The 26,310-nt window shown below is 37.2% G+C and overlaps 1 non-coding gene and 1 pseudogene across 1 annotated transcript; one reads left to right on the plus strand and one right to left on the minus strand.

Moving 5' to 3' along the window:
* LOC103019873 (60S ribosomal protein L7a-like) overlaps positions 1-26,310 on the minus strand; it is a 91,983-nt pseudogene that overhangs the window by 43,463 nt on the left and 22,210 nt on the right.
* TRNAK-UUU (transfer RNA lysine (anticodon UUU)) lies at positions 13,731-13,804 on the plus strand. The gene has a single exon. It is a non-coding gene; the product is annotated as a tRNA-Lys (tRNA).

The following is a 26,310-nucleotide window of genomic DNA, read 5'->3' on the forward strand; positions in this document are numbered from 1 at the left end:
AAATTCAGAATTTTGTGGAGCCTCTTGTGGTGAGGTTAGGGCTTTGATCAGAAAGGGATGAGATTCTGAAAATTAAAATGAGATACATGAAAATTACAATGAGATTATATGAAGATATACCTTGAACACTCAAATCCACCAGGCCACCGTTGATGGGAGGAGCAGCCCTTCCTTTCTTATCTGAGGACATTAGCCCCTCTTGTCTTAAAAACTCATATTAAACTGTCCTAATGTAGCTGACTTGCAGGGAGAGTAATGATCCTTAAGACTTACCCTCACCACCACTCGTTTCAAGACTTAAACCAGACTCATATCCCAGCAAGCTCTGATACAACAGGAATAATGTATGAGCTAGCTGGAGGTCGCATAAACATGAAAACAATTTAACCTTTTTACAATTTATGTTGGAAGAAACCTGAATAAGGTATATGAGAATGTATCCTAAAGATAGACTATGATGGAAAATTGAAAATATTGGATTGGGTTGAATGTATTGATTTGGTACACAATCCAGATAGTCCAGATTCAATGAGATAGTCTGGCAGGGTGTGGCTCTAATAGTTTTCTTGAAGACAATAGTGGCCTATGTTAAATGAAGTTGCAATACCAAAAATTCCTTGGTATACTCAAGAAGAAAGGATCTAAGGATTTAGGAAGCTATCTAAAAGCTTAGGGAAATAAGAATGTTGGAGTAATATTATTATCATCACCTACTTATTTAAACTTTAACCATGGTCCCAGGATATTCCAGAAGTTACCCCGCTTCACAGAGTTTTAAGAAATACATTTGTGAGGGGAGCACCAGAATCCATGAAAAGCTTTCTAGTGAATGATATCTTTAAGCTAGGAACAAGAGTGAGATGTTGCTGTAAAAATGAGGTTTGTGAATCCCATGGGATTGATGGGATTCCAGAATGGCAGGAGCCAAGGGACGGGGCTTAACCTATAGAGACAAAGTGGGCATGGTTCCTGTAATGGGTACCAGGACTGAAGCTGTAATCAGAATGGTTTGACTTGCAAAGTTATTGGTGGGGTCCCTGGGACAGAAATATATGGGCAGTCTATGGAAGTCTTAACTTGACTTCTACAGGTGATGAACTCTCAGCCTTGTGAACAGAAATCTGACTTGAATCACCACAAAAGAATCAAGATGCCTTAGCCAGTTTCCAGACATGACCCAGTTCACTAACTCAGAGTCCACTGAATGGAAGCCTGGTTTCCCTTAAAGAAATCTCCTGATACAATGCCAAAACTTTGCATATATTTTCTTCTTAGTCTTCTCCAATGGGACCCAGAAAAACTTAACAGGGCAGTAAATTGAATAAACGAAAATACTCAGGAAATTGTGGAGTGGGGGGTAGATTACTAGACACTGACTTAACTGACTAGACTATGCTTAATTATGAGGCTTAACTGATGCTAATTCCAGGGACTCACATAAGATTAAGGCCAAATAAGATTAAGGTCCATTAAAGTCCAGAGTAGGGGCCTACGAAATCCAGGTGATGATGGAGTTTGCCTTTGATGCAGCTCACAATAGGTCTCTTGGGTTGCTAAACCCACTGCATGGTTATTTTTCTAGTCCTGGAAAGCATTATTGCAAAAGACACACTCAGCAACTGGCAGATTCCCCATATTGTTTTCCTGACATACAAAGTGAGGGCTATTGTAGTAGGAAAAGCCAAGTGGAAACCTCTAGAACTGCCTCTGCCTGTCAAAATAGTAAATCAAAATCAAAACTGCCTTTCTGGAAGATTGCAGAGATCCCAACCACATCCCCATTCAATTATCCTAGTTAGCCTATGTGTAAGAGGAATGAAGTGGATTATTGAAAATGTAATCAGGACTTCCCTGGTGGCGCAGTGGTTAAGAATCCGTCTGCCAATGCAGGGGGCGCGGGTTCAATCCCTGGTCCCAGAAGATCCCACATACCGCAGAGCAACTAAGCCCATGCACCACAACTACTGAGCCTGCGCTCTAGAGCCTGCGAGCCACAACGACTGAGCCCACACACCACAACTACTGAAGCGTGTGTGCCTAGAGCCCATGCTCTGCAACAAGAGAAGCCACCGCAATGAGAAGCATGCGCACCACAACGAAGAGTAGTCAAAGGCCCAACCAATAAAAAAAAAAAAAATTAATCAGACGGCAAACTTAAACTGAATATGATGTTCTGGATGTAGTTTCTTTGCTGGAGCAAATCAACCCAGTCTCTATTCCCAAGTATGCAGCTATTGATCTAATGAGTGCTTTTCTCCTCTATATTAATATATACTACAACTAGTAGTTTGCCTTCACCTGACAAAGACAGTAATACCCTTTCACTGTACTACTCCGGGGATACGTCAAATCTATAGCTCTATGTTATAATCCAGTCCAGAGACACTTTATCATCTTACATTGCACAAGAGATGATGCTAATTCATCATATTGATGATAGCATGCTGATTGAATGTGCCGAGGAGGAAGTACAAATATCCTGGCAAAATACATGCAAACCAGAGAGTAGGAAATAAATCCAACAACATTTAAGCAGCCCGCCACCTCAGTAAAACTTCTGGGGCTTGAGAGGTCTGAGGCAAGTTGAGATACATCCTCCAAAGTTGGGTACTAGATGCCAAGTTATTGCATCTGGTATCTTCTTCCACTAAGAAGGAGGCACAATGTCTAAAGGACTGTTTGAATTCTGGGAGCAACATACACTCATATATATTGAATAAGAAGCAAATCATTTACCAAGTACTCTGTAAGGTGGCTAGTTTAGAATGTTTCAGTGGGGCCCAGAGTAAGATAAGTCTTATGACAGGGCCACACTATTGTGCAAGCTGCCCAGCCATTTGAACTGTATGACCCAGCAGATGTAATAGAACTTGTAATGGATACAGCAGATCTGGATGCCATCTCAGTCTTTTTGGCCAGTGCAGTTAATACCTTTGGTTTCTTTACTCTCTTTGTAGTGGACTTTTCAGGGGGGAAATAAGGTATGCATTCGATCCGTCCTATTTAAGTATAACTCCCTATCATAGCATTTTACAAGAGAATTGATCTTATGGGAATTGAGGACTGAGTTAAGTAATAAAATGCACTTATTTTTATTTTTATAATCGTTACAACCCTCTAAAATACAATTCAAAGTCAGTCAATGGATAAGCCAGTGCTAGTTCTTCCATGTACACTCTGCTTGTGACAAGTACACTACTTATACCTTTCTTAAATGGAACTCGACTGCCTCAACTCAAATTTTGTTAACATGATAACTAGAGAGTTGGCCTCAGATTTAGTGTATGAGGGCTGCTATTTCTTTATTATAGGACCCTCGATAAATCAGTTGACCTTTCTGTGAATCTCATGTTTTTCTTATTGAAAGAGTAACTGAAGTACTTGTCTTTATAAAGCTGACTTGAGAATTAATATAAGATAATGCACGTGAAACTTCCTATATATACAAGTCCCTCAAGTTGGCAGAATTTATGGAGCTTTTGGAATAAATAGGAGATGACCAGCATCGCCACTGAGATGGTACCAAGGAGAAGAAAATTTCTCTTTGTTGGTTAACTACACCTCCTGGAAAATACCTAGTAAATGACCAGGATGTGGAAAGCACTCTACCGTTACTATTAGTCCTTTGAATGAGAACAGCAGCAGCAACGAGAGATCCTCCAGTAATCCCCAGATGACACACAATGTGAATCCAAACAAAGGGGCCCAACCCTTCCTGGCTTACAAATACTTTACAGCTAATAGTGGTGAATGCTGAAAAGAGAGCCAAAGGGTCAGTAGGCTGCCAGGAAATGGAAATTTTATTTTTTGAAAATAAAATATTAAATATTGACAAAAATTCTTTTAGTGCTGGTACTGTTCTTAGGGAGACTAAAAAGACCACTGCCAAATTTGATATTGCAGGATAAGTTGTGGAAAAGGCCCATGAATATGTTTTTGGCAAATTTTTTAAAATTTTTAAAGTTTAAGAAATGAAAGACGACTGATGCATTAAAATCTGTTGTTAGAAAAACAGCTGCTGACAATTTGATAAATTATTCATCCAAGAGTTTGAATAATCTCAAAACAACTTCTCCCACATATGTTGACAGGGGAAGAACTATCTAGCAAAAAAGATGAAACAGAAAAATGTTAAGATATTTCTAAAATGATTAGAAAATCCGTTTGTCTTTAAAGCCTCGTTTGTTCTTAATTTTAAACTAAAATTATTGAACATTTCTGACAAGGACTTGATGTAGCTTTAAAAAATATTTGTTATACACAAAAATACTCTTTTAGCAGCACAGCAGAATTTAACATATATTACAGTGATCTTTTGTAACAAAAATAGAAAATCTGGACCACTTAGAAGAATATGATTATGACATTGCCTTAACTAAGATTTGGGTAAGAAAAAATTGTAGAAACTCAATAAACACAGAGTTGCACAGCTCAGGTCCCCTACAATGAAGGATGTCCTGGCACCTCTGCAGAAGGCCACTGGGCCCAGGCCATACCCTTCACATGCTGGCCCAGGTCCAGTGACCGACTAATGGAAAGGAATTATAAAGGCCGGGCCATTTCAACCTAACATGGGACAACCCTGACAGGCCATTTCAGGTTCAGAGCTCCCTGCAGGTTTGGCTAAAGTTATCACAGAGTATATATTACAGCTCAACTCTCTCTGGGCCTAATCCCACTTCCTCCTCCTCCCTTCCAAGGATACTCCCTAATAAACATCTGCACAATAAATTCCGTCTCCTAATGTGCTTCCCAAGCAAACGATCTGCAACAAGGAGCAAACGGCAGAAGTGAAAAATCAACTTTTCCATCATTCATTCAGTAACTCAACAAGCACTAATTGAGTGCCAATTATATAGCAAATTAGATTGCGATTGTTTGCAAAGAATGAAATAAAGTCCCTGCCCCAACGACTTCACAATCCAATAAGGATGACTGAATTGCAATGAAAACTGTGAATCACAATAAAATAAGTGCTATGAAATCTTTTTTTTAATGTTTATTTTTTTTTTCTTATTAGTCATCCATTTTGTACACCTCAGTGTATACATGTCAATCCCAATCTCCCAGTTCATCCCACCACCACCCCCACCCCCCACTGCTTTCCCCCCTTGGTGCCCATACGTTTTTTCTCTACTTCTGTGTCTCAATTTCTGCTCTGCAAACTGGTTCATCTGTACCATTTTCTAGGTTCCACATATATGCGTTACACTATACTTGTTTTTCACTTCCTGACTTACTTCACTCTGTATGACAGTCTCTAGATGCATCCACATCTCTACAAATGACCGAATTTTGTTCCTTTTTATGGCTGAGTAGTATTACATTGTATATATGTACCACTTCTTCTTTATCCATTCGTCTGTCAGTGGGCATTTAGGTTGCTTCCATGACCTGGCTATTGTAAATAGTGCTGCAATGAACATTGGGGTGCATGTGTCTTTTGGAATTATGGTTTTCTCTGGGTATATGCCCAGTAGTGGGATTGCTGGGTCATATGGTAATTCTATTTTTAGTTTTTTAAGGAACCTCCATACTGTTCACCATAGTGGTTGTATCAATCTACATTCCCACCAAACAGTGCAAGAGTTTTCCCTTTTCTCCACACCCTCTCCAGCATTTGCTGTTTGTAGAGCTTCTGATGATGCCCATTCTAACTGGTGTGAGGTGATACCTCATTGTAGTTTTGATTTGCATTTCTCTAATAATTAGTGATGTTGAGCAGCTTTTCATGTGCTTCTTGGCCATCTGTATGTCTTCTTTGGAGAAATGTCTATTTAGGTCTTCCCATTTTTGGATTGGGTTGTTTGTTTTTTTTAATATTGAGCTGCATGAGCTGTTTATATATTTTGGAGATTAATCCTTTGACCAATGATTCATTTGCAAATATTTTCTCCCATTCTGAGGGTTGTCTTCTCATCTTGTTTATGGTTTCCTTTGCTGTGCAAAAGCTTTGAAATTTCATTAGGTCCCATTTGTTTATTTTTGTTTTTATTTCCTTTACTCTAGGAGATGGATCAAAAAATATCTTGCTGTGATTTATGTCAAAGAGTGTTCTTCCTATGTTTTCCTCTAAGAATTTTATAGTGTCCGGTCTTACATTTAGGTCTCGAATCCATTTTGAGTTTATTTTTGTGTATGGTGTTAGGGAATGTTCTAATTTCGTTCTTTTACATGTAGCTGTCCACCTTTCCCAGCACCACTTATTGAAGAGACTCTCTTTTCTCCATTGTATATCCTTGCCTCCTTTGTCATAGATTAGTTGACCATAGGTGCGTGGGTTTATCTCTGGGCTTTCTATCCTGTTCCATTGATCTATATTTCTATTTTTGTGCCAGTACCATATTGTCTTGATGACTGTAGCTTTGTAGTATAGTCTGAAGTCAGGGAGTCTGATTCCTCCAGCTCCATTTTTTTCCCTCAGGACTGCTTTGGCTATTCGGGCTCTTTTGTGTCTCTATTCAAATTTTAAGGTTTTTTGTTCTAGTTCTGTAAAAAGTGCCATTGGTAATTTGGTAGAGATTTCATTGAATCTATAGATTGCTTTGGGTAGTATAGTCATTTTCACAATATTGATTCTTCCAATCCAAGAACATGGTATATCTCTCCATCTGTTTGTATCATCTTTAATTTGTTTCATCAGTGTCTTATAGTTTTCTGCATACAGATCTTTTGTCTCCCTAGGTAGGCTTATTCCTAGGTATTTTATTCCTTTTGTTGCAATGGTAAATGGGAGTGTTTCCTTAATTTCTCTTTCAGATTTTTCATCATTAGTATATAGGAATGCAAGAGATTTCTACGCATTAATTTTGTATCCTGCAACTTTACCAAATTCATTGATTACCTCTAGTAGTTTTCTGGTCGCCTCTTTAGGATTCTCTATGCATAGTATCATGTCATCTGCAAACACTGACAGTTTTACTTCTTCTTTTCCAATTTGTATTCTTTTTATTTATTTTTCTCTGATTGCTGTGGCTAGGACTTCCAAAACTATGTTGAATTATAGTGGCGAGAGTGGACATCTTTGTCTTGTTCCTGATCGTAGAGGAAATGCTTTCAGTTTTTCACCATTGAGAATGATGTTTGCTGTGGGTTTGTCGTATATGGCCTTTATTATGTTGAAGTAGGTTCCCTCTATGCCCACTTTCTGAAGTTTTTATCATAAATGGGTGTCGAATTTTGTCAAAATCTTTGTCTGCATCTATTGAGATGATCATATGGTTTTTCTTCTTCAATTTGTTAAAATGGTGTATCACATTGATTGATTTGCATATATTGAAGAATCCTTGCATCTTTGGGGTAAATCCCACTTGATCATGCTGTATGATCCTTTTAATGTGTTGTTGGATTCTGTTTGCTAGTATTTTGTTGAGGATTTTTGCATCTATATTCATCAGTGATATTGGTCTGTAATTTTCTTTTTTTGTAGTATCTTTGCCTGGTTTTGGTGTCAGGGTGACGGTGGCCTCAAAGAATGAGTTTGGAAGTGTTCCTTCCTCGGCAGTTTTTTGGAAAAGTTTGAGAAGGATGGGTGTTAGGTCTTCTGTAAATATTTGATAGAATTCACCTGTGAAGCCGTCTGGTCCTGGACTTTTTCTGTTGGAAGATTTTTAATCACAGTTTCAATTTCATTACTTGTGATTGGTCTGTTCATATTTTCTATTTCTTCCTGGTTCAGTCTTGGAAGGTTATGCCTTTCTAAGAATTTGTCCATTTCTTCCAGGTTGTCCATTATATTCCATAGAGTTGCTTGTAGTAGTCTCTTAGGATGCTTTGTATTTCTGCGGTGTCTATTGCAACTTCTCCTTTTTCATTTCTAATTTTATTGATTTGAATCCTCTCCGTCTTTTTCTTGATGAGTCTGGCTAATGGTCTATCAATTTTGTTTATCTTCTCAAAGAACCAGCTTTTAGTTTCATTGATCTTTGCTATTGTTTTCTTTGTTTCTATTTCATTTATTTTTGCTCTGATCTTTATGATTTCTTTCCTTCTGCTAACTTTAGGTTTTGTCTGTTCTTCTTTCTCTAGTTCCTTTAGGTGTAAAGTTAGATTATTTGAGTTTTTCTTGTTTCTTGAGGTAGGCTTGTATAGCTATAAACTTCCTTCTTAGAACTGCTTTTGCTGCATCCCATAGGTTTTGGATCATCGTGTTTTCATTGTCATTTGTCTCTAGGTATTTTTTGATTTCCTCTTTGATTTCTTCAGTGATCTCCTGGTTATTTAGTAATGTATTGTTTAGCCTCCATGTGTTTGTGGTTTTTACGTTTTTTCCCTGTAATTAATTTCTAATCCAATAGCATTGTGGTCAGAAAAGATGCTTGATATGATTTCAATTTTCTTAAATTTACTGAGGCTTGATTTGTGACCCAAGATGTGATCTATCCTGGAGAATCTTCTGTGTGCACTTGAGAAGAAAGTGTAATCTGCTGTTTGGGGATGGAATGTCCTATAAATATCAATTAAATCTATCTGGTCTATTGTGTCATTTAAAGCTTGTGTTTCCTTATTAATTTTCTGTTTGGATGATCTGTCCAGTGGTGTAAGTGAGGTGTTAAAATCCCCCACTATTATCATGTTACTGTGGATTTCCTCTTTATAGCTGTTAGCAGTTGCCTTATGTATTGAGGTGCTCCTATGTTGGGTGCATATATATTTATAATTGTTATATCTTCTTCTTGGCTTGATCCCTTGATCATTATGTAGTGTCCTTCCTTGTCTCTTGTAATATTCTTTATTTTAAAGTCTATTTTATCTGATATGAATATTACTACTCCAGCTTTCTTTTGATTTCATTTGCATGGAATATCTTTTTCCATCCCCTCACTTTCAGTCTGTATGTGTCCCTAGGTCTGAAGTGGGTCTCTTGTAGACAGCATGTATATGGGTCTTGTTTTTATATCCATTCAGCAAGCCTGTGTCTTTTGGTTGGAGCATTTAATCCATTCACGTTTAATTATCAATATGTATGTTCCTATTACCATTTTCTTATTTGTTTTGGGTTTATTTTTGTAGGTCCTTTCCTTCTCTTGTGTTTCCCACTTAGAGAAGTTCCTTTAGCATTTGTTTTAGAGCTGGTTTGGTGGTGCTGAGTTCTCTTAGCTTTTGCTTGTCTGTAAACCTTTTGATTTCTCCATCGAATCTGAATGAGATCCTTGCCGGGTAGAGTAATCTTGGTTGTAGGTTCTTCCCTTTCATCACTTTAAGTATATCATGCCACTCCCTTCTGGCTTGTAGAGTTTCTGCTGAGAAATCAGCTGTTAACCTTATGGGAGTTCCCTTGTATGTTATTTGTTGTTTTTCCCTTGTTGCTTTCAATAATTTTTCTTTGTCTTTAATTTTTGCCAATTTGATTACTATGTGTCTCGGTGTGTTTCTCCTTGGGTTTATCCTGTATGGGACTCTCTGCACTTCCTGGACTTGGGTGGCTATTTCCTTTCCCATGTTAGGGAAGTTTTCGACTATAATCTCTTCAAATATTTTCTCAGGTCCTTTCTCTCTCTCTTCTCCTTCTGGGACCCCTATAATGCGAATGTTGTTGTGTTTAATGTTGTCCCAGAGGTCTCTTAGGCTGTCTTCATTTCTTTTCATTCCTTTTTCTTTATTCTGTTCCACAGCAGCAAATTCCACCATTCTGTCTTCCAGGTACTTATCCGTTCTTCTGCCTCGGTTATTCTGCTATTGATTCCTTCTAGTGTATTTTTCATTTCAGTTATTGTATTGTTCATCTCTGTTTGTTTGTTCTTTAATTCTTCTAGATCTTTGTTAAACATTTCTTGCATCTTCTTGATCTTTGCCTCCATTCTTTTTCCGAGGTCCTGGATCATCTTCACTATCATTATTCTGAATCCTTTTTCTGGAAGATTGCCTATCTCCATTTCATTTTTTTATTTCATTTCATATTTAGTTGTTTTTCTGGGGTTTTATCTTGTTCTTTCATCTGATACAAAGCCCTCTACTGTTTCATCTTGTCTCTCTTTCTGTGAATGTGGTTTTCGTTCCACAGGCTGCAGGATTGTAGTTCTTCTTGCTTCTGCTGTCTGCCCTCTGGTGGATGAGGCTATCTAAGAGGCTTGTGCAAGTTTCTTGATGGGAGGGACTGGTCACTAAGTGCTATGAAGTCTTTATGAAGAGACCTGTAAAGAATCTCAAGTATATGTGGAAAGTCCTCTAAAGAATGGACGAACCTCAAAAACATTATGCTAATTGAAAGAAGCCTGACACAATAGCCTGCATAGTATATCATTCATTTATATGAAATGTCTAGAAAGGCAAATCTATAGAGAAAGAGAGTAGATTTAGTGGTTACCTGGGGTTGGGGCTGGGAATGGGGATTGACTGCAAATGGAGCTGTGGTCTTTCTGGGATAACATGTATTTGTGAAAATTGATTGTAATGATGGTTGCACAACTCTATAAAGTTACTAAAATTCTTTGACTTCTACACTTAAAGTGAGTGAGTTTTATGGTATATAAATTATAGTTTAATGACGTTGTTAAAAATAAAAGATATTTGACATTATTTTTCTTCAATGCCATGCAATAAGTCAGAAGACTTACAAATAATTTTTCAATTCCTTCATCCAATCCTCAAAATCACCAGAAGAAAAACTTATTTATTCCAAAGGATGATCTGATATAGTCATGGTCTGGAACATCAAACAAGAAAAAGAGCAAGAATTACAAACTAAATGTGAAAAGTCCCTTTGCCTCAAAATTGAGCATGTAGTTTACAGACAGCTCAATTAGCAGAAAAGACAGCTTAACATGGTCCAAACATAAAAACGGTCATGCTGTCCTCCCAGATTAGTTCTTGAACAGTGACTATTATTTGTTCATTCATCTCAGCTGCCATCTCCTTCAGCATCTCATTTAAGACTCACCTGTACAAAGAATCTGTCCGTTCCATGAGGACGTTTTAAATGGAAAAATTAAACCTGAAGTATTAACTCATCCCATTAGTAATTATTCAGGATCACCTGGGTGCCCATAATTTAAATCTAATTTAAATCCAGTGATGGCTCAAAGAAGAGAGAACGTTCATATATATTTAGTTGTCAGGCATTTTGTTACTAGAGTTAGAAATAAATTCAGGGACATAAGGATACATTTCATCACATCAGAAAAGAAGTGTTAATACTACCTAGGATGTGGCTTTATCTCATAAATTCTCTCTCTCTTCCTCTCTCTCTCACTCTATCTCTATCTCTGTCTATCTCTATCTCTATCTCCATCTCTATCTCTATCTCCATCTCCCTCTCTCTATCTCTGTCTATATCTCTCTCTCCATCTCTGTCTCTATCTCTATCTCCATCTCTCTCTCTCTCTACCTCTATCACTATCTCTCTCCATCTCCCTCTCTCTATCTCTCCCTCTCTCTATCTCTCTCTCTCTATCTCCATCTCTATCTCTATCTCCATCTCTATCTCTATCTATCTCTTCCTCCTCCTCTAATTTTCTCCCTCCCTCTCTCTCATAAGTAGTATTTGACAGACCAGCATTATTATAGTAATTACTCCAAAATATTTACTGCACTCCTCCTATATGTGAGGTGCTGTCATTTAATACTGAAAACTTAACAAGATAGCTCTGACTTCAAGGATTTTTCAATTTAATGATTTAAGTTTTAACCCAAACATTGCTAGAAAATATTCCTGGAGAGTGTGTGTATAATAGATCGATTTAAAATGTGTGTTATTGGAAAGTGATAAATAATTTTTCTTGTTATTGTGTTTTCTGGAAAATTCCAAGCTATACATATCCATGGCTATTTTTTACTAAGAAAGTATTTCAATTATATTTTGTATAGATTTCTTCATTAATAATGTTTGACATCTGTATTGTAGTTTTAATTTTGCAAGGGGATTTAATAGCTCTTATTTTACACAGGCATTATTATTTAACTGCATTTTTCAGATGAAGAAACTGAGGCTCTAGGAATTAGCATCTAAAGCCCTGTCCTCATCCAAGGACTCTGTTGCTCTTCAGTATTACACATGTTCTCTGCCATCTTCACTCTTGGTTGATAACATCAACAATTTAAGCAATCATTTAAGCAATTAGGAAAGAATGTCGACAGATTCCACCACTACATCTGCAGGCTTTTTAGCATCTGTCCTCATGAACTCACCATCCCTTCTGTTGTTAGAGATGAACTACCCATATGCCTACTTAAAGCAAATCCCCCCATTCATGCACTTGATTCCATCCCTTCTTTCCATCCCAAGCATGTTGTTTCAGAAGTAATTCCCTTACTTTTCTATGGTATCTATGTTTACTTCTCTACTGGATCATTCCATTAGTATACAAACATGCTACCGGTTTTTTCATTATTAAAAAAGAAATCCTTCCACTGGACTTCTCTTCCTAAATATCGCCCCATTTCTCTTCTCCCTTTTGCAGTCGCCCCAAACTGTTTTATATACTTAAATATCTAACTTTGCTATTCCCATTCCCTCTTTATTGTCCTCATAACTCATTAAAACACCTTTGGCCAAGGTCACCAATGACATATCACAAATTCAACTAATTCTTAGTTCACAGCCTACTTGATCTTTTACATTTTACACAGTTGATAAACAGCTCTTGTTGAAAGCACTTTATTTACTGGGATATCAAGAATGCATATATGTTTAGTTTTCCTCCTACCCCATTGATTGTTCCTTCTATGATTCCTTTGCCCCCATTCTCCCTAACCTCTCACATGGAGTGTCCAGGGCATGGGGTGCTCTCTAGACTCACTCTTTGGTGACGGTGCTGATTATTTAGTTCCTGAGTCTCACCTTCAGGCTATTCTTTTATACTGGGCTTTGTAATACTGAGCTTGGGATTCTGCACACCACATTCTCCTTTGCCAGCTGGTCCCATTTAGGTTCTGCCAATGAGGGCAAGAGATAAATTGGAAGATGAGAAGAGGGAGAAGAAACTTAAATGGTAGTGGAAGAGAGACAGACAGACCCTGGAAGAGACAGCTGATTCCAGTAGCAGTGATTTGTCCCAGTTTGTAGGGTTCCCCCCCCCCACATATTGCTGGAATCAGTCCTCTCTGAAGCACCAAGCAAATAATGCCACCTCCTCAGAGGTCTGAGTCCCATGGACCCCTCTTCTAAGACTACATTTCATTAATCCCAACCTCTTCCCTTTGCTTCCCCAGCAAAGGAATGGTGACTGCTTCCTGAAGTTGTGTCTTCCTCCTGCTTTTTCAGTTTTCTAATACCTGGCTACCATCCTCTTTATGTTACATCCTATAGTTAAGATCTTTGATGTGGTTTCTGGTTCCCGATTGAGCCCTGGCCTATACAGCGCTCTAATCTAGTCACATAGCTTGAAATACTACCTTTATACAGATGATTTCCAGACCTTTCTTCCGAACTCCAGACTTGTATCAGGTCAAATGATACAAAATTGCCATTTTTACAGTTATACAGGTTGAATGTCAGCAATTATATACGGTTCAACACTAATATAAAACGAATAGGCCTCTCAATGTTAACAATTTCACAACAGAATTCCTCCCCATCATCTTTGAATGAATCCCCACCTCAGTTTGATGGTGCATTCACACCTTTGGTTAATCAGGCCAAAACCTCCAAGTTTCCTCACCTCTTCTCTTTGTCTATACCCTGACTTTAATTTGTAAGCAAATACCATTGGTCCTGCTCTCAAAATGTATGCAAAATCTTGTCATTTATCATTATCTCCAGCATTAGTCCAGACTGAGTCCTTATGGGGAATTCCCTGGTGGTCCAGTGGTTAGGACTCTGCACTTTTACTGCCAAGGGCACAGGTTCAATCCCTGGTCCGGGGAGCTAAGAACCCTCAAGCCACGCAACATGGCCAAAAAAAACAAAAGACCAAAAAAACAAAACAGACTGAATCCTTATCAACTCTCACCTAGTTTATTGTGATAGCCTCACAACTAGTCTCCCTATGTCTATCCTTACAGCTGTTCTCATCAAAACAGCCAGAATGATCCTTTCAAATCAATCTCACTCCTCTGCTCGTAACCCTACATTGGCTTTGATTTTACTTAGAATAAAAACTCTAACACCAGTGGTCTATCAGGTGTGACTTGAACATTCCCAGTACACTCCGACTTAAAGCCATTATGCTGCAGTTAGTGGAATGTTCTTCTTCAAGATGTCTACCTGAATAATTCCCTCACCTCTTGCAAAACTGAAATATCACCTTCTCAATGAAGACTACTCTAACCACTCTATTAAAACTGCAACAACCCTACACTTTGGCATCCCATGCCCATTGAGCTTGCTCTGTTTTTCAGTTGATTGGCTTATTTATTTTTCTCTTTGTAACTAATAATTTCAAGCATACCGTATATTTATTTTACTCAGGACATACTGGACTGCAGCGTGTAAAGCCAAAAGTATCTATGCCGAAAGTATCTAAGAGCTAAACACAATAAATTTTGTGTCACACATGAAACAGACCAAAGCAGTATTCCTTATAAGAGGGAAGATTTTTTTTTTTTCGGGTGTGATTCAGTGATTGGCTCTTTCTATTCCGTGCCACCATCATCCCCTAGGGACCTGCAATTTTTATGTATCCAATCAATAGAAAACAAAATATAAGAGGATATGGAGGGCCATATCAGCTTTGGCCAGGAAATGTCACATATCATTTCATATCATGTGGGCAAGAACTTAGCCAAGTGAGCACACTTAATTGCAAGAGCACCTTGGTGCTCAGGAAAGACAGAAAATATTGCAATAGAGTTCTGGTGGACAGCTAGCAATTTCTGCCACAGCTAGCTAATTTTTTAGGTATATTGTTCAATATTTGTTCCCCTTAATCTCCATGAGGGCAAGAGATTTTGTAGATTTTGTTTATTGATTTACCCCATGAACCTGGATTGTGCCTGACACAGTCACTTAAAAATGTTTGTGTAATAAATGAATGAAGACAAGATGTTTTGTGAGATAGAAAAGGAGAAAGGATTATCCATAAAATTGGAGAATTTTTTCTCTTTTTGCAGGGGACAAAGCATTCCTATAAATATAAAAATAAAAGAAGAAAAACACAAGCTGACAAGTGGTAATGGGACACACTGTGTACATAAAGGTTGAGAGAATACCTAGCCAAGGGAAATGTCCAGTTTTTGCTTAGGTCAGAAAAGGGATGTGGGATTTGGTTTAGATTAGCTGAAAAATATAAATGCCATCCTGTGGTTTTCAAATTGCTCCGAGGAACTCCAGGGCTCTTAGAGATTTTATAGGTTCTTAAAAATAATAAAATATTTCTATAAAATTTATTTAAAACCTTCTATTTCTGAGTAATTGTTAGGCAAGAAACAGTGTTAAATAATTTTTATACATTACTTCATTTAATCCTTAAAACAATCCTATAAAATTAATATATTTATTTCCTTTCTACCTAAGAATTTGAGAAAATAGAACTTCAATTTCAACAATAAAGTTCTATAATTTTCTCCATGAAGATTTGTAAGGATTAATTGCTAGATACTTCACTATTGTTATTGTAACTTAGATCTTTTTGTACATTAGTTACATTTTTAATTTAGCTATGTAACAAAAGGCATATATGTGTCCCACATATGTATACTGATCTTATATCCAGAAACTCTTTAAGCCAGTTTATGCATTATATTAATTTGGCAATATATCCTCTTAATATTTTTCACGCAAATGATCATGTATCACCAAAAAAAAAAAAAAATGTCTCTTTCTAGCCAATCCTTACATTTCATTTCAGGTTCTTTCCATTTCATTTCAGATATATGATGAGAATATCCATTAAAATATTTAATACAAGTGAAAAGAACTGATTGGCATTCTTGATTAGTTCCTGGATGTAAAGAAATACATTGTAAGATACTAAGAGTTTTGGAGGATTGAATTCATCATGTCAATTTCCTTTCCCCTTTCCATTTTTAAAAGTGGTTTTCACTGTTGTTCCTTTTACTCAGGACTTAGTGTTGAATTTCATTCACCGTTTTTGCTATAACTACTAAATTGATTTCATATTTTCCTCTTTATGTGTCAACACTGCAGGCTATACCCAAGCTATTATTCCAGGTCTACCTTACTAAAAGAAAATTGATTTTGTTCAGGTATAGGGAGCTTATGTAGTTCATGGTCTGGATGACTCCCCAGCTCCTACAGTGAATTTTGATTAGTCTAAACAAGCTATAGTACTTCTATTATCTCTCCCGGTGGTTGGTTTAAACATGGTGGAGTGACGTGACTGTAGCCAATGACACATAAAATGTATTCTGCTTGGGGAACTGGCAAAAGGGTAGGGCAGGGACTCATCCTTTTTTTGAATATTTTTAGTATTTCCACTACCATCTTGCAACTATGCAGAGAATCATCTACACATTGAACACTGCAGAGAGAAAAGATGAGTGGAACCTGGTTTCTTGATAACACAATGGTGCTCCAGAATTAATCCTGAAACTGCCCAACCTCTGGGCCTCTTGTTTTGTGGAATAATACTTGCTACTTTTTTGTAGGCTTCTTTCTTACTTGAAGTCAAAGGCATCTCGACATGTGTTGATTTACTTTTGTAGGTTTCCTAATGTTAAACCATTCTTTCATCTCAGAACACACCCTATCTGATCTTGATGTGTTTTATTTACTTTATATCATCCAAAATTAAGGTTGGTCAAAATTTATTTAGACATTTGAATCTTATTCCATAGTAAGATTGCCCTATAATTTCTCTTTTTATACTGCCAATATTCCAAAGACATAATAGCGCCATAAAAGGAGATGGAAAAAACATTCTCACTTGCTTTATTTTTTTGAAGAGTTTGTATCAAATTTGAATTGCTTATTCCTTGAACATCTGCTGTAACTTGGCTTACTGTCTGGGGCTGGTGTTTCTTTTGCTTGCTGTGTTAGTTAATGTGTGTATTTTTGTGCATACATTTTGCAGGAGGAGGAATAGGTGCTGCTTTGAATATTAGTTTGATTTTTTAAAGGGTTATGAGACCATTTGATTTTCTATGTTATCCTGAATCACTCGTGGTAATATATGTTTTAATAATTTTTAAGAAAAATATTGATTTCTTCCAAATTCCAAATGTATTGGCATAGAATGTTTAAGTATATACTCAAAATAGTAAAACATTTCCCCATTACCCCTTGTAATGTTCATTATATTCCTAATATTCTTATTTTCTTCTTTATAGCTCAATCTTGTCATACATGTGTATATTTTATCCATATTTTAATGCACTCACTTTGAGCTTTGTTGATCTTCTCTTGTTTCTTTGTTTCTATTTCACTAATTTTTGTTCTTATTTTTATTATTACTTTTTTCTTTTCCCCAGAGTTTTGCTGTTATTTTTTGACTTAAATCCTTAAATTATTAACTGTTAATCTTTGTTTCTAATGCACAGATTAGAAATTTCTGCCTGCACATCACTTCAGTTGTATCCTGCTCTATTTGATATGTGGTGTTTACACTTACATTCATTTCTAAGTATAGTATGTTCCAACTTCCATTATGATATCTACTTTGACCAATAAATCATTGAAAGTTTGATTTGTTCTTGCTGTTAATATCAGAGTGAACCAGTAAGTGGCAATCAGGATTTGGACCCAAGTTTCCTGGCTCAGAGTCTGTGTCCCTAACCATCAGACATACTTCGTCTCTATCACTCTGGCTTTGCCTTCTCTCCTAACCTGTGGAATATCAGCCTGGCCATTTCTTCCCTTGAGATGATATTTGCATATATTTTTTGTTATAATTTATCTAGCTTTTCTATATGTATGTAGTGGGAGATAGGTTCCTGTTAACCCATTCACTATGTGGCAGAAACTAGAACTTTCTCCCAACTTATATTTTACACACCAATTTTTCTGTGGCTAGCAGAACTTACTACAATTTTAGATGATCAAATATTAACACTCTGTGATGCTGTTGTCTTGAAATAAATTAGACGAACTCAGTGGAAATCTAGAGGAAAATGTGAAGACATTGATTCTAGTCTTCCCATTTTGTTTGGTTTCCCTGGAATCTAGGTGAGTTTTCTGTAAGCTGATGTTCATGCTCAGCCGAGTGTGGTTGAAAGTCAAGAAAGGAGGATGGCCCAGGTAAGTGTGTGGAGGCCCAATGCCAATTTTGCAGGTGAAATAGAATTTACTGGATCCACTAGCTTTTAAAAAGCATCCATAAAATCAATTTTAGATGAACATGCTTTTCTTCCAGGAAATTAAAAAGACATCTACAGACCATCTTATTTCCCTTCAGAATTTCTCTGTAAGCAGGCACTGTAAAGACTTTACTTTTCCCACTTTATTCAGGAAGAATCTGAAGCTCAGTATCTGAGGCCTATTCCCTGATGAAGAATCCAGGGTGTCATTTAAAATATGGCTTAATGTATGGGAAGTATCTCTCCAATATTGGTTTTTTTTTTCATGAAACAAGACATTCTTCAGAGATATACTTGTGAAGAGGCCGCATATTTTTGGAGCAAAATTTGAACCCTCCTTGGGTTTTATTCCTTCTTCAAATAAGATGCAGATTTATAACAGGGCTAGGAAAATGTTGTCACATCTTTTCATCCCACTCTGTACCATATCTTTACATAAGTAGTTTTAAATGACTTTGTCGGTAGCCACACAGACAGAATCTAGAGTGATGGATATATTTTTTCTCTCCTATTTTTACCATGAGGATGATACCTTCTTCAGTTACAAAGAGGAGCAATTACATAGTCTTAGAGAAAGTAGAATAATGGCTTAATGTCATTTTCAATATAGTAAAACCTCATTTATTTGGCCTATAAATAGAGAATTTGACGAATAGACAGTACTTATCCTGGTGTTTCTCATTCCCTATGGATCAGGAATCATTTTAATAAATAACTTTATGATGCAACCATATGTGGAAATTACATTTAAAATCTGTGGGAAAACACATTGCTTTCAAATGCTTCATATATAAATAATTGATGCTCTATTAATAAGTCAATCTATTCAAAATATACTGCTTTAGAACTATGGTAGTCTGTATTTGACTTAGTGGCTATATCTAGAAGCAAATAATTGGGAATGTCTTTTGAATTTCAACTGACTATAAGTTCGTGAGCTTATATCGTATTAATTGACATTTTCCTTTAAGAAGTGGCTACTTTCTCTTTGTAACTCAAGAGCTCATTGTGGGAAAGCTGAAGGAAGCTTAGACCCTCACCCATTATCTTCCTCCAGCTTCTCTCACTGTCTACTCTCTACACAGAGTTCAGAATCAATACCTGATTAGATCTAGTCAAATCAGCAAAATAGCAAACACATCATTTCCACCTTCCTGCATCAAAATGACTCTAACTGGTCTGCAAGAAAATAAACCATCATCTTCTCCATTACTTTAAGGATCTGTTCCTGAAAAATCAATATCTATTGCTAAGGACTTTATACTCGTGTATCTTTTAATTACCTCTAGACTGTGTAAATACTCTTAGAAAAGGATTGAAATGCTTTGCTCATTACGTGTGTGTCTGCTACGTCTCCTACTACTACTTTTTTGGCAAGGATCTTTGGATTTTCAATAGAATCTCACATAAAGAACAATTTTAAAATATGAACCATTCACAGCCTTTGCAAAGAATGTTACAGACCACAGATCTGCTGGGATTTGGGAGCAGCGATATTTTATGGCATAAGAATATAGCAGAGCTTTTCATGCTAGTACAGTAGTTGGACACATGGCTTATGCCAGGTGGTGCCGAATAAATAAAACAAGATTGTTGACAAGAGAAAGACTATTGCAACTAAAATCTTACACCAGTGGAACTGCTGTACCTCAGCACAGTAGATATAGTCTATTCTGTAGTATTAGTAATGTCCATATTTCAGTCAAAATGAGTAATATTTTTGTATCTTCAATTGCTCTTTCGGGGATTACAGAAGGAACAGTTAGTGGACATATTTATTGATCTGCTTAGCTGACTCATTAGGGGGCCATTTATAAGAAAACTGTAAGAAAAACCTCAGTCCCAGACATCAAAGAATATCAATATGCCACTTTGTGCTCTAATCATTTGCACAAGTGTTTTATCTGTTTTAAACTTTTTAAATGAAGTAAGTATACTCTTAATAAATCTCTCCCTTTTTAAAATATCCTCTGTTCCCCTTTATCTACTGGATTTATTTTCTCATAACTTAAGGAAGAAGCTCAAGATGCATGCACACTCAATCAGTGGTACTGCAAAAAGAGAAACACCCCGCTTGACTTACCTAGCCAAAGTGAAGGCTGCAATTTTTTGGAAAATATGTATCCTGATGTGTGGGTTGGGCTGATTTCATCTGACATTTTTAACCTGACAATAGTCATGGATAGATCAAGCAATATAACTGTAGGAGGGGGAGCAACAAGGGGAAAAAAACCTGTCTTTTGTTTGCTGTATCATAGCACAAAAAATTCATATATTTCATATCTATCCATGGAAGAGACATGAGAAGCAGCTCTGCATTATCACAGGAACTACTGTTGCCATCAAATGAGGTCATGGAGGGCAGAACTATTTTTTTAGTGAACAAATCACTCTTGCATAGGCAAAAAAGGAAAAAAAGCCACAACGCATCTGCACGTAACTTCCAACCTCAGCCACAAATTGATTTGGAAAGCCTGTTTAAAATCATAAAAATGAAGAAGAATACAGAGGAGAAATCATATAAAGCAACCTAAAAGAAGAGGTTGAGAAGCATTTAAATAAATTAGATGCCTTTGTTAACTGGTTGAAGAATTGAGGGGGAAAGGAAGGACTGCCCTGCCCTACAGCACGGAGAGCCCTAAATGTCAAAGAAGTGGAACGCTTTTGAGCAGCAGAACATCACAGAAGTCAGGAGCACAGACCCCAGAGGTGTGCGGCTCTATTTTCTAGCTGTGTGACCTTGGCTGACTTGGACAGCCTCTCTAATAGTTGGTTTTCTAGACTGTAAAGTGGGGGTGACACTGGTACCAGGGACCTCCTCTGCTGTCACCCACTCTTGAACATGCCAACCACCCCTGTCTCAGGGCTGTTGTGCTTTTATTCCCTACAGCATAGAATGTTCATCACCTAGAGAGCCTCATGCTTCACCCCCATATTTTCTTCAATTTATGCCCAAATCTTTCTGTTTCCTGAATTCTGAATTAGTTTTCTCTATAGCATTATACATTTATTTTCGTTGCCTGTTTCCTCCACTAAAACATAAGGACCAATGGAACATGGACTTAATATATTCACTGCTGGAGCATCACCTGTGTGCTTGGTACATATGTGCAGAATGAATGAATGAAAGGCTAATGGATGAATGAATGAAAGAAAGAAAAGAGTGTGTGGAAAAGGAGACAGTAACTTCACTGAAGCCTGCAGAAATCAAACCACACAGGCTGTGTAGACTGAGTTATGGAATTTATCCTTCATCCCCAAAAACAGAGGGATGCAATTTCCAAGGGATGTTTGAAGATTAAGTGACAAAGGGAAAGCGATTCAGCCTGGAATCAAAAACATCTTTACTCAATTCATGTCAATTACCAATATATTATTAATGAATGGCCCAATTAATCTGTTGCACAATGGGATCACCACTCAAGCATTTATGGGAGTTGCTACTTTCCCTCCCAGAACCTTACAGTTTTCATAAGAAAATAGAGTATGAAATCCTCAGGTCAGTTGCCATTCAAAACTGCTACTCAGAGCTTCTAGACCAGCTCACTGGAAAGACAGTTTGATAAAATCTGCCCTCCAGAGTGCCTAAAACCTTGTATATTATGGTCATTTAAAAGAAGAAGGATTCTGCCAACATGAACAGACTGTCACCTTATTATCTTTCTTGCTAAAACAGAGTCTAGTAGGTTGAATATCTGGATTAGCTTCCAAGCATGGCTCATTTACTAAGTCTAAGGCACTGTGTTAAGCATTTATAAAGAGTATTGACTAATAAACATAATCCTCACAAAGACCCTATAAGATAAGCATTATTTTTATCTGAACATTACAGATGAGGAAACTTAGGGCCAGGGAGTCTCAATGAAACAATCTGCCCACAGTGCCACAGTTGGCCACAGTACATGGCAGAGCCAGGCTTTGAAGGCGGGGTGTGGGTTCTAGCTCCAGCGATCATGAGTCCTCTATTATTCTGTCTCTAATGCAAGTAAAGTGGGGACCAGAGAAGTTAAGGAAGTCGTTGAAGTCACACAGCTGTGAAGAGATGGAGCCTGGAATCAAGTCCAAGTATGCAACACCAAAGCCTGTGTTGCCAAATCACCTCCTGACTAGTCTTGTGTGCTCTTCATTAATCTTTCATGATTTGAAGAGGGAAGCGATATGGGGATATATGTATATGTATAGCTGATTCACTTTGTTATAAAGCAGAAACTAACACACCACTGTAAAGCAATTATACTCCAATAAAGACATTAAAAAAAAATCTTTCATGATTTGGGTGCATTGGCAGCCCCTTCCCCTTCAATGCAAGTCAGGATGTATCACCTTTCAGAGCTGCACAAGGTGCAAATCAGTGTACAGATGGACCGTGGGCTCAGAAGAGTTATGGATAAACTTCTGATTTGTATAATCTAGCAAGATTTCAAGTTTTCATTCCCTCTCACATGATATTATGCTTGCACATGCATCTGCAATGCAGCTTATAAACACTCATTAGTTCTTCGTAAGGTGGCATTTCTGCCTTGAATATAATTGCAATTAATCCTCAGCCCTTCTGTCTTACCCAGCACCAACAGAGCATGAAAAAAGAAAGGAAAATGCCAGTGTTGAGTGACAGAAAATATTAACTCAAGTAGTTCTTTTACTCCTGGGATAAGAAAATTTGAACCTTAGAAAGACTTATTTAAATGAGCTATATGATAACAGCATTTAAGGATCTGGGACGGGATGTTCACTTGGAACTTACCTAGTAAAATAGCAAGGATCCAGTTTCTTCAAGAAATTTCTTAATGGGAGAATTGGCTCAAAAACATGATAATTGTGGTCCTCTCTTTTCAAGCCAACAGAAATGGCTTATAATCTTAGTATCAGCTTCTCAAATACATGTGTTTTCAGCTTGCGTTACCAGCCCCAGCTGGTCTTTATTGGGTAAAGTATATCCAGTTGCTACTGTTAAGCATCCTAGAGTTACAAAAAGTAAAAAGATGATAAACCCAAGAAGAAAGGATTCTGGTCATTTTTTTTAAGTGACACATTACCTCTCCTTTTGATATAACTTTCTAGGCTTCCATCAAGGATTATTAAACCATTATCAAACCAAGCCAATGCCTCAGAACATTTCCCAGCCATACACTAACAGTTAAGAATGGGTCTTCTCATTGCAAACAACTGTCATTACCTCATCCTCGTCATTTGACAGATGACAGAATGTCATCTCTTCCTTTGATGAGAATGAGTTATCCAACAGATAACTTAGTCTTTTCACTCTATCAATTGAGATAATTCTCCATTAAAAAGAGTTTGATTCAAATTCACAAAACTTTGATATATGCAGCCACCATTGAACCACACAGCCAAGATGCCATTTTATATTTTAAGCTAGAGAGACCCTCTGTCAACCTCTCAATGTCTCGGTTTTCCCCATTACAACCTGAATACCGTGGGAGGTTTGTGGTAACAGAAATGAAGAGAATATGGACGCATCCTCGATGAACATAAAGGCATTCTTTACTTTCTTGCAAAAAGGTCTTTCCACACTCTTAAAAAGAGGAATGCAAGCAAGCGAGCTGAGCTCTAATTTTTCTTTTTGGGAAAATCTGGAATTTGATACTGTTTTTTAAAAATGGGCATTCCATCAGCCCTAATTACTGTTGGAAATGATTCCATTGGAACTACTTGGTAATTCAATACAGAGTTTCTCTCCAGACCACCAGTTCAGAATTGGCTCCAATGAGAAAGAATTCTGAGTTATTATCAGATGGCGTCTGCCTGCTAGGATGAGAGAGATTAGGGGAATTGATCAGTCTCCATGTAGGGGTGCAGGGCCATGTGAGTCAAATGTCATTAGTTTCAACCCTTCATCACTCATCCCCTCACATCCACCTCCCACTGCCCTCAGCAGCACCAAAAGCCAAGAAATGGGTTGATATAAAGACTAAATCATTATTTTTGTTCCATGTGTGGTCCTATATTTCAGAGATATCTTCAAGGCCAAGAAAACTAGTGTCAACAGTTATCATTGATATGTAAGTCCCAAGAACTTACTTCTGCCAAGCCAGCGTGTTGGTACATGAAAGGTCAGATGATTGTATCTCTGGATCTTTTAAGAGTCTAAGGACTGAAAATTTTTACGGTGTCACGCACACACATATCAATTGAAATGAAAACAGATAAAACCATGAAAGTACAGGAAATTTAACAAAATACAAAGCTGAAACATTTTTATGTTATCTATTTCCAAAGATTTTTCTCATTTATGGGGGATTCCTGCTTTGCTGCTGCCCCAAACATGCTCATAGGCTGCATGATGGATATTACAACAAATGGTGTGAGACCCAGCGTGTTGAAAAAGTTCCAAATATGCAGTCCAGAGACCTGTGTTCAAGGTTTGACTCTATGGGTCAAGAGGTAGGGACCTCGGGCAAGGCAATGAACTTCATGTTACCTCTATTTTCCAATCCCTAAACCAGTGATAATATTTACTTATTAGGATGTTGGGAGTATGATGCGACTTGCCATAGGGCACATGATTTGTAAATAGTATAGTACCATACAAATGTTAGGCTTTAATATTTTAGTTACAATTTAGGTCTTTCTCTGTATCTTATTTTGAAATAATTTTTAAAAGATTCTTTCTGTTGTTTTCCAGTTTGCTTAAGTATAAAATTACAAACAACGCTCAGCCATTTTGCCAGTAAACTTTTGTTAGATTCATTTTAATATACATTCAGTAATAAAATATTATTAATTAATGAATGTTAATTTAATATACTCTCTGACTAATGATAAATACTGAGAGCTGGCCATGTACCAGGCAGTATTCTCAGTTCGTTACTTATGATAACACGTGTGATTCTCATAACAACAATATAAGGTAGATATTATATCCATTTTTTTAAAATATGAGGAAATAAAGATTCAAGGATAAATCTAAGATGGTGTAACTAGTAAATGGCAGAGCTGGAATTTCAACTCAAGCTACTTGTTTCAGAATATAAATTACTCAATTATACTGACTTCCCATAAAGTGTGATTTTTTTTCTTTAAAACCAGGTGAGGGAGACAATGCTATATCATGTTTTCATTTTAATATTTTCGTTCATTTACTCGGTTTTGCATTATGCCAGCCACTGAGGATACACAATCATGTTATCTCTAGTGAGGGAGAGAGACAAGAAATAAAAAAAAAAAAAATAAGCAAGAAAACAAAGAAGAGATATATGCTACCAGGAAAATGAACCGGAATTATAAAGAGCGATTGTTTAGTTGTGGAAGACACCTTTAAGATAATGACATTTGATCCAAGATTGGAATGTCAAGAACAAGTCCACCATGTGAAGATATGAGTATTCCAGGCAGAAAGAACTGCAGGGCCAAAGACCTTGAGTTGAGAATGAGCTTGGAAAATAATTTCCAGTGTAGGTAGAAGTGGTTACATGATACAGATTGAATGTTTGTGTCCTCCCAAAATCCATGTGTTGAAAACAATCCCCAGTGTGATGACATTTTGAGGTGGGGCCTTTGGGAGGTAAACAGGTCATGAATGAGATTGTGTCCTTGTAAAAGAGGTCTCAGAGAGCTCCCTCGCATCTTCCACCATGTAAGGTTACAGTGAAAAGACACTGTTAGTGATGAAGCTTTGCCTCACCAGGCACTGAACCTGCCAGCAACTTGGTCGTGGACTTCCCAACTTCCAGAACTATGAGAAATAAATTTCCATAGCTTATAAACCACCTAGTCTGTGGCATTTTGTTATAGCAGCCTGAATGGACTAAGACAGTAGGGAAAGGAAGAAAGTGGAAGGAGATAAGGAATAAGAAGTTAGCCAGTGTGCCTGGAGAGTGAGGATGAGAAGAGGATTCAAGGGCAGGTGGAGGCAGACAAAGCAGGGCCTAGAAGGCCATGCTCAGCCCTGAAGAACAATGAACAACCAAAGTAGTGTTTGCAGTAGTTAGGTAATGTAATCAGATATTTTTGACATGCTTTGAAAACTTACTCTGACTGCCCAACAGATAAACAAATGGAAATCATAAGAATGAGAGAAGGGAGAGTAGTCTGCAGACTATTTCAAATAGCAAAGACAAGAGATGGTTTCCTGGTTTCCCTGACTCGGGTGCTGGTGATAGAGATAGTCAAACATGGATGGATTTGAGATATACTTTGGATGTAAAATTGACAAGT

Source organism: Balaenoptera acutorostrata, chromosome 8, assembly GCF_949987535.1.
Source record: "Balaenoptera acutorostrata chromosome 8, mBalAcu1.1, whole genome shotgun sequence".
Taxonomy (NCBI): Eukaryota; Metazoa; Chordata; class Mammalia; order Artiodactyla; family Balaenopteridae; genus Balaenoptera; species Balaenoptera acutorostrata.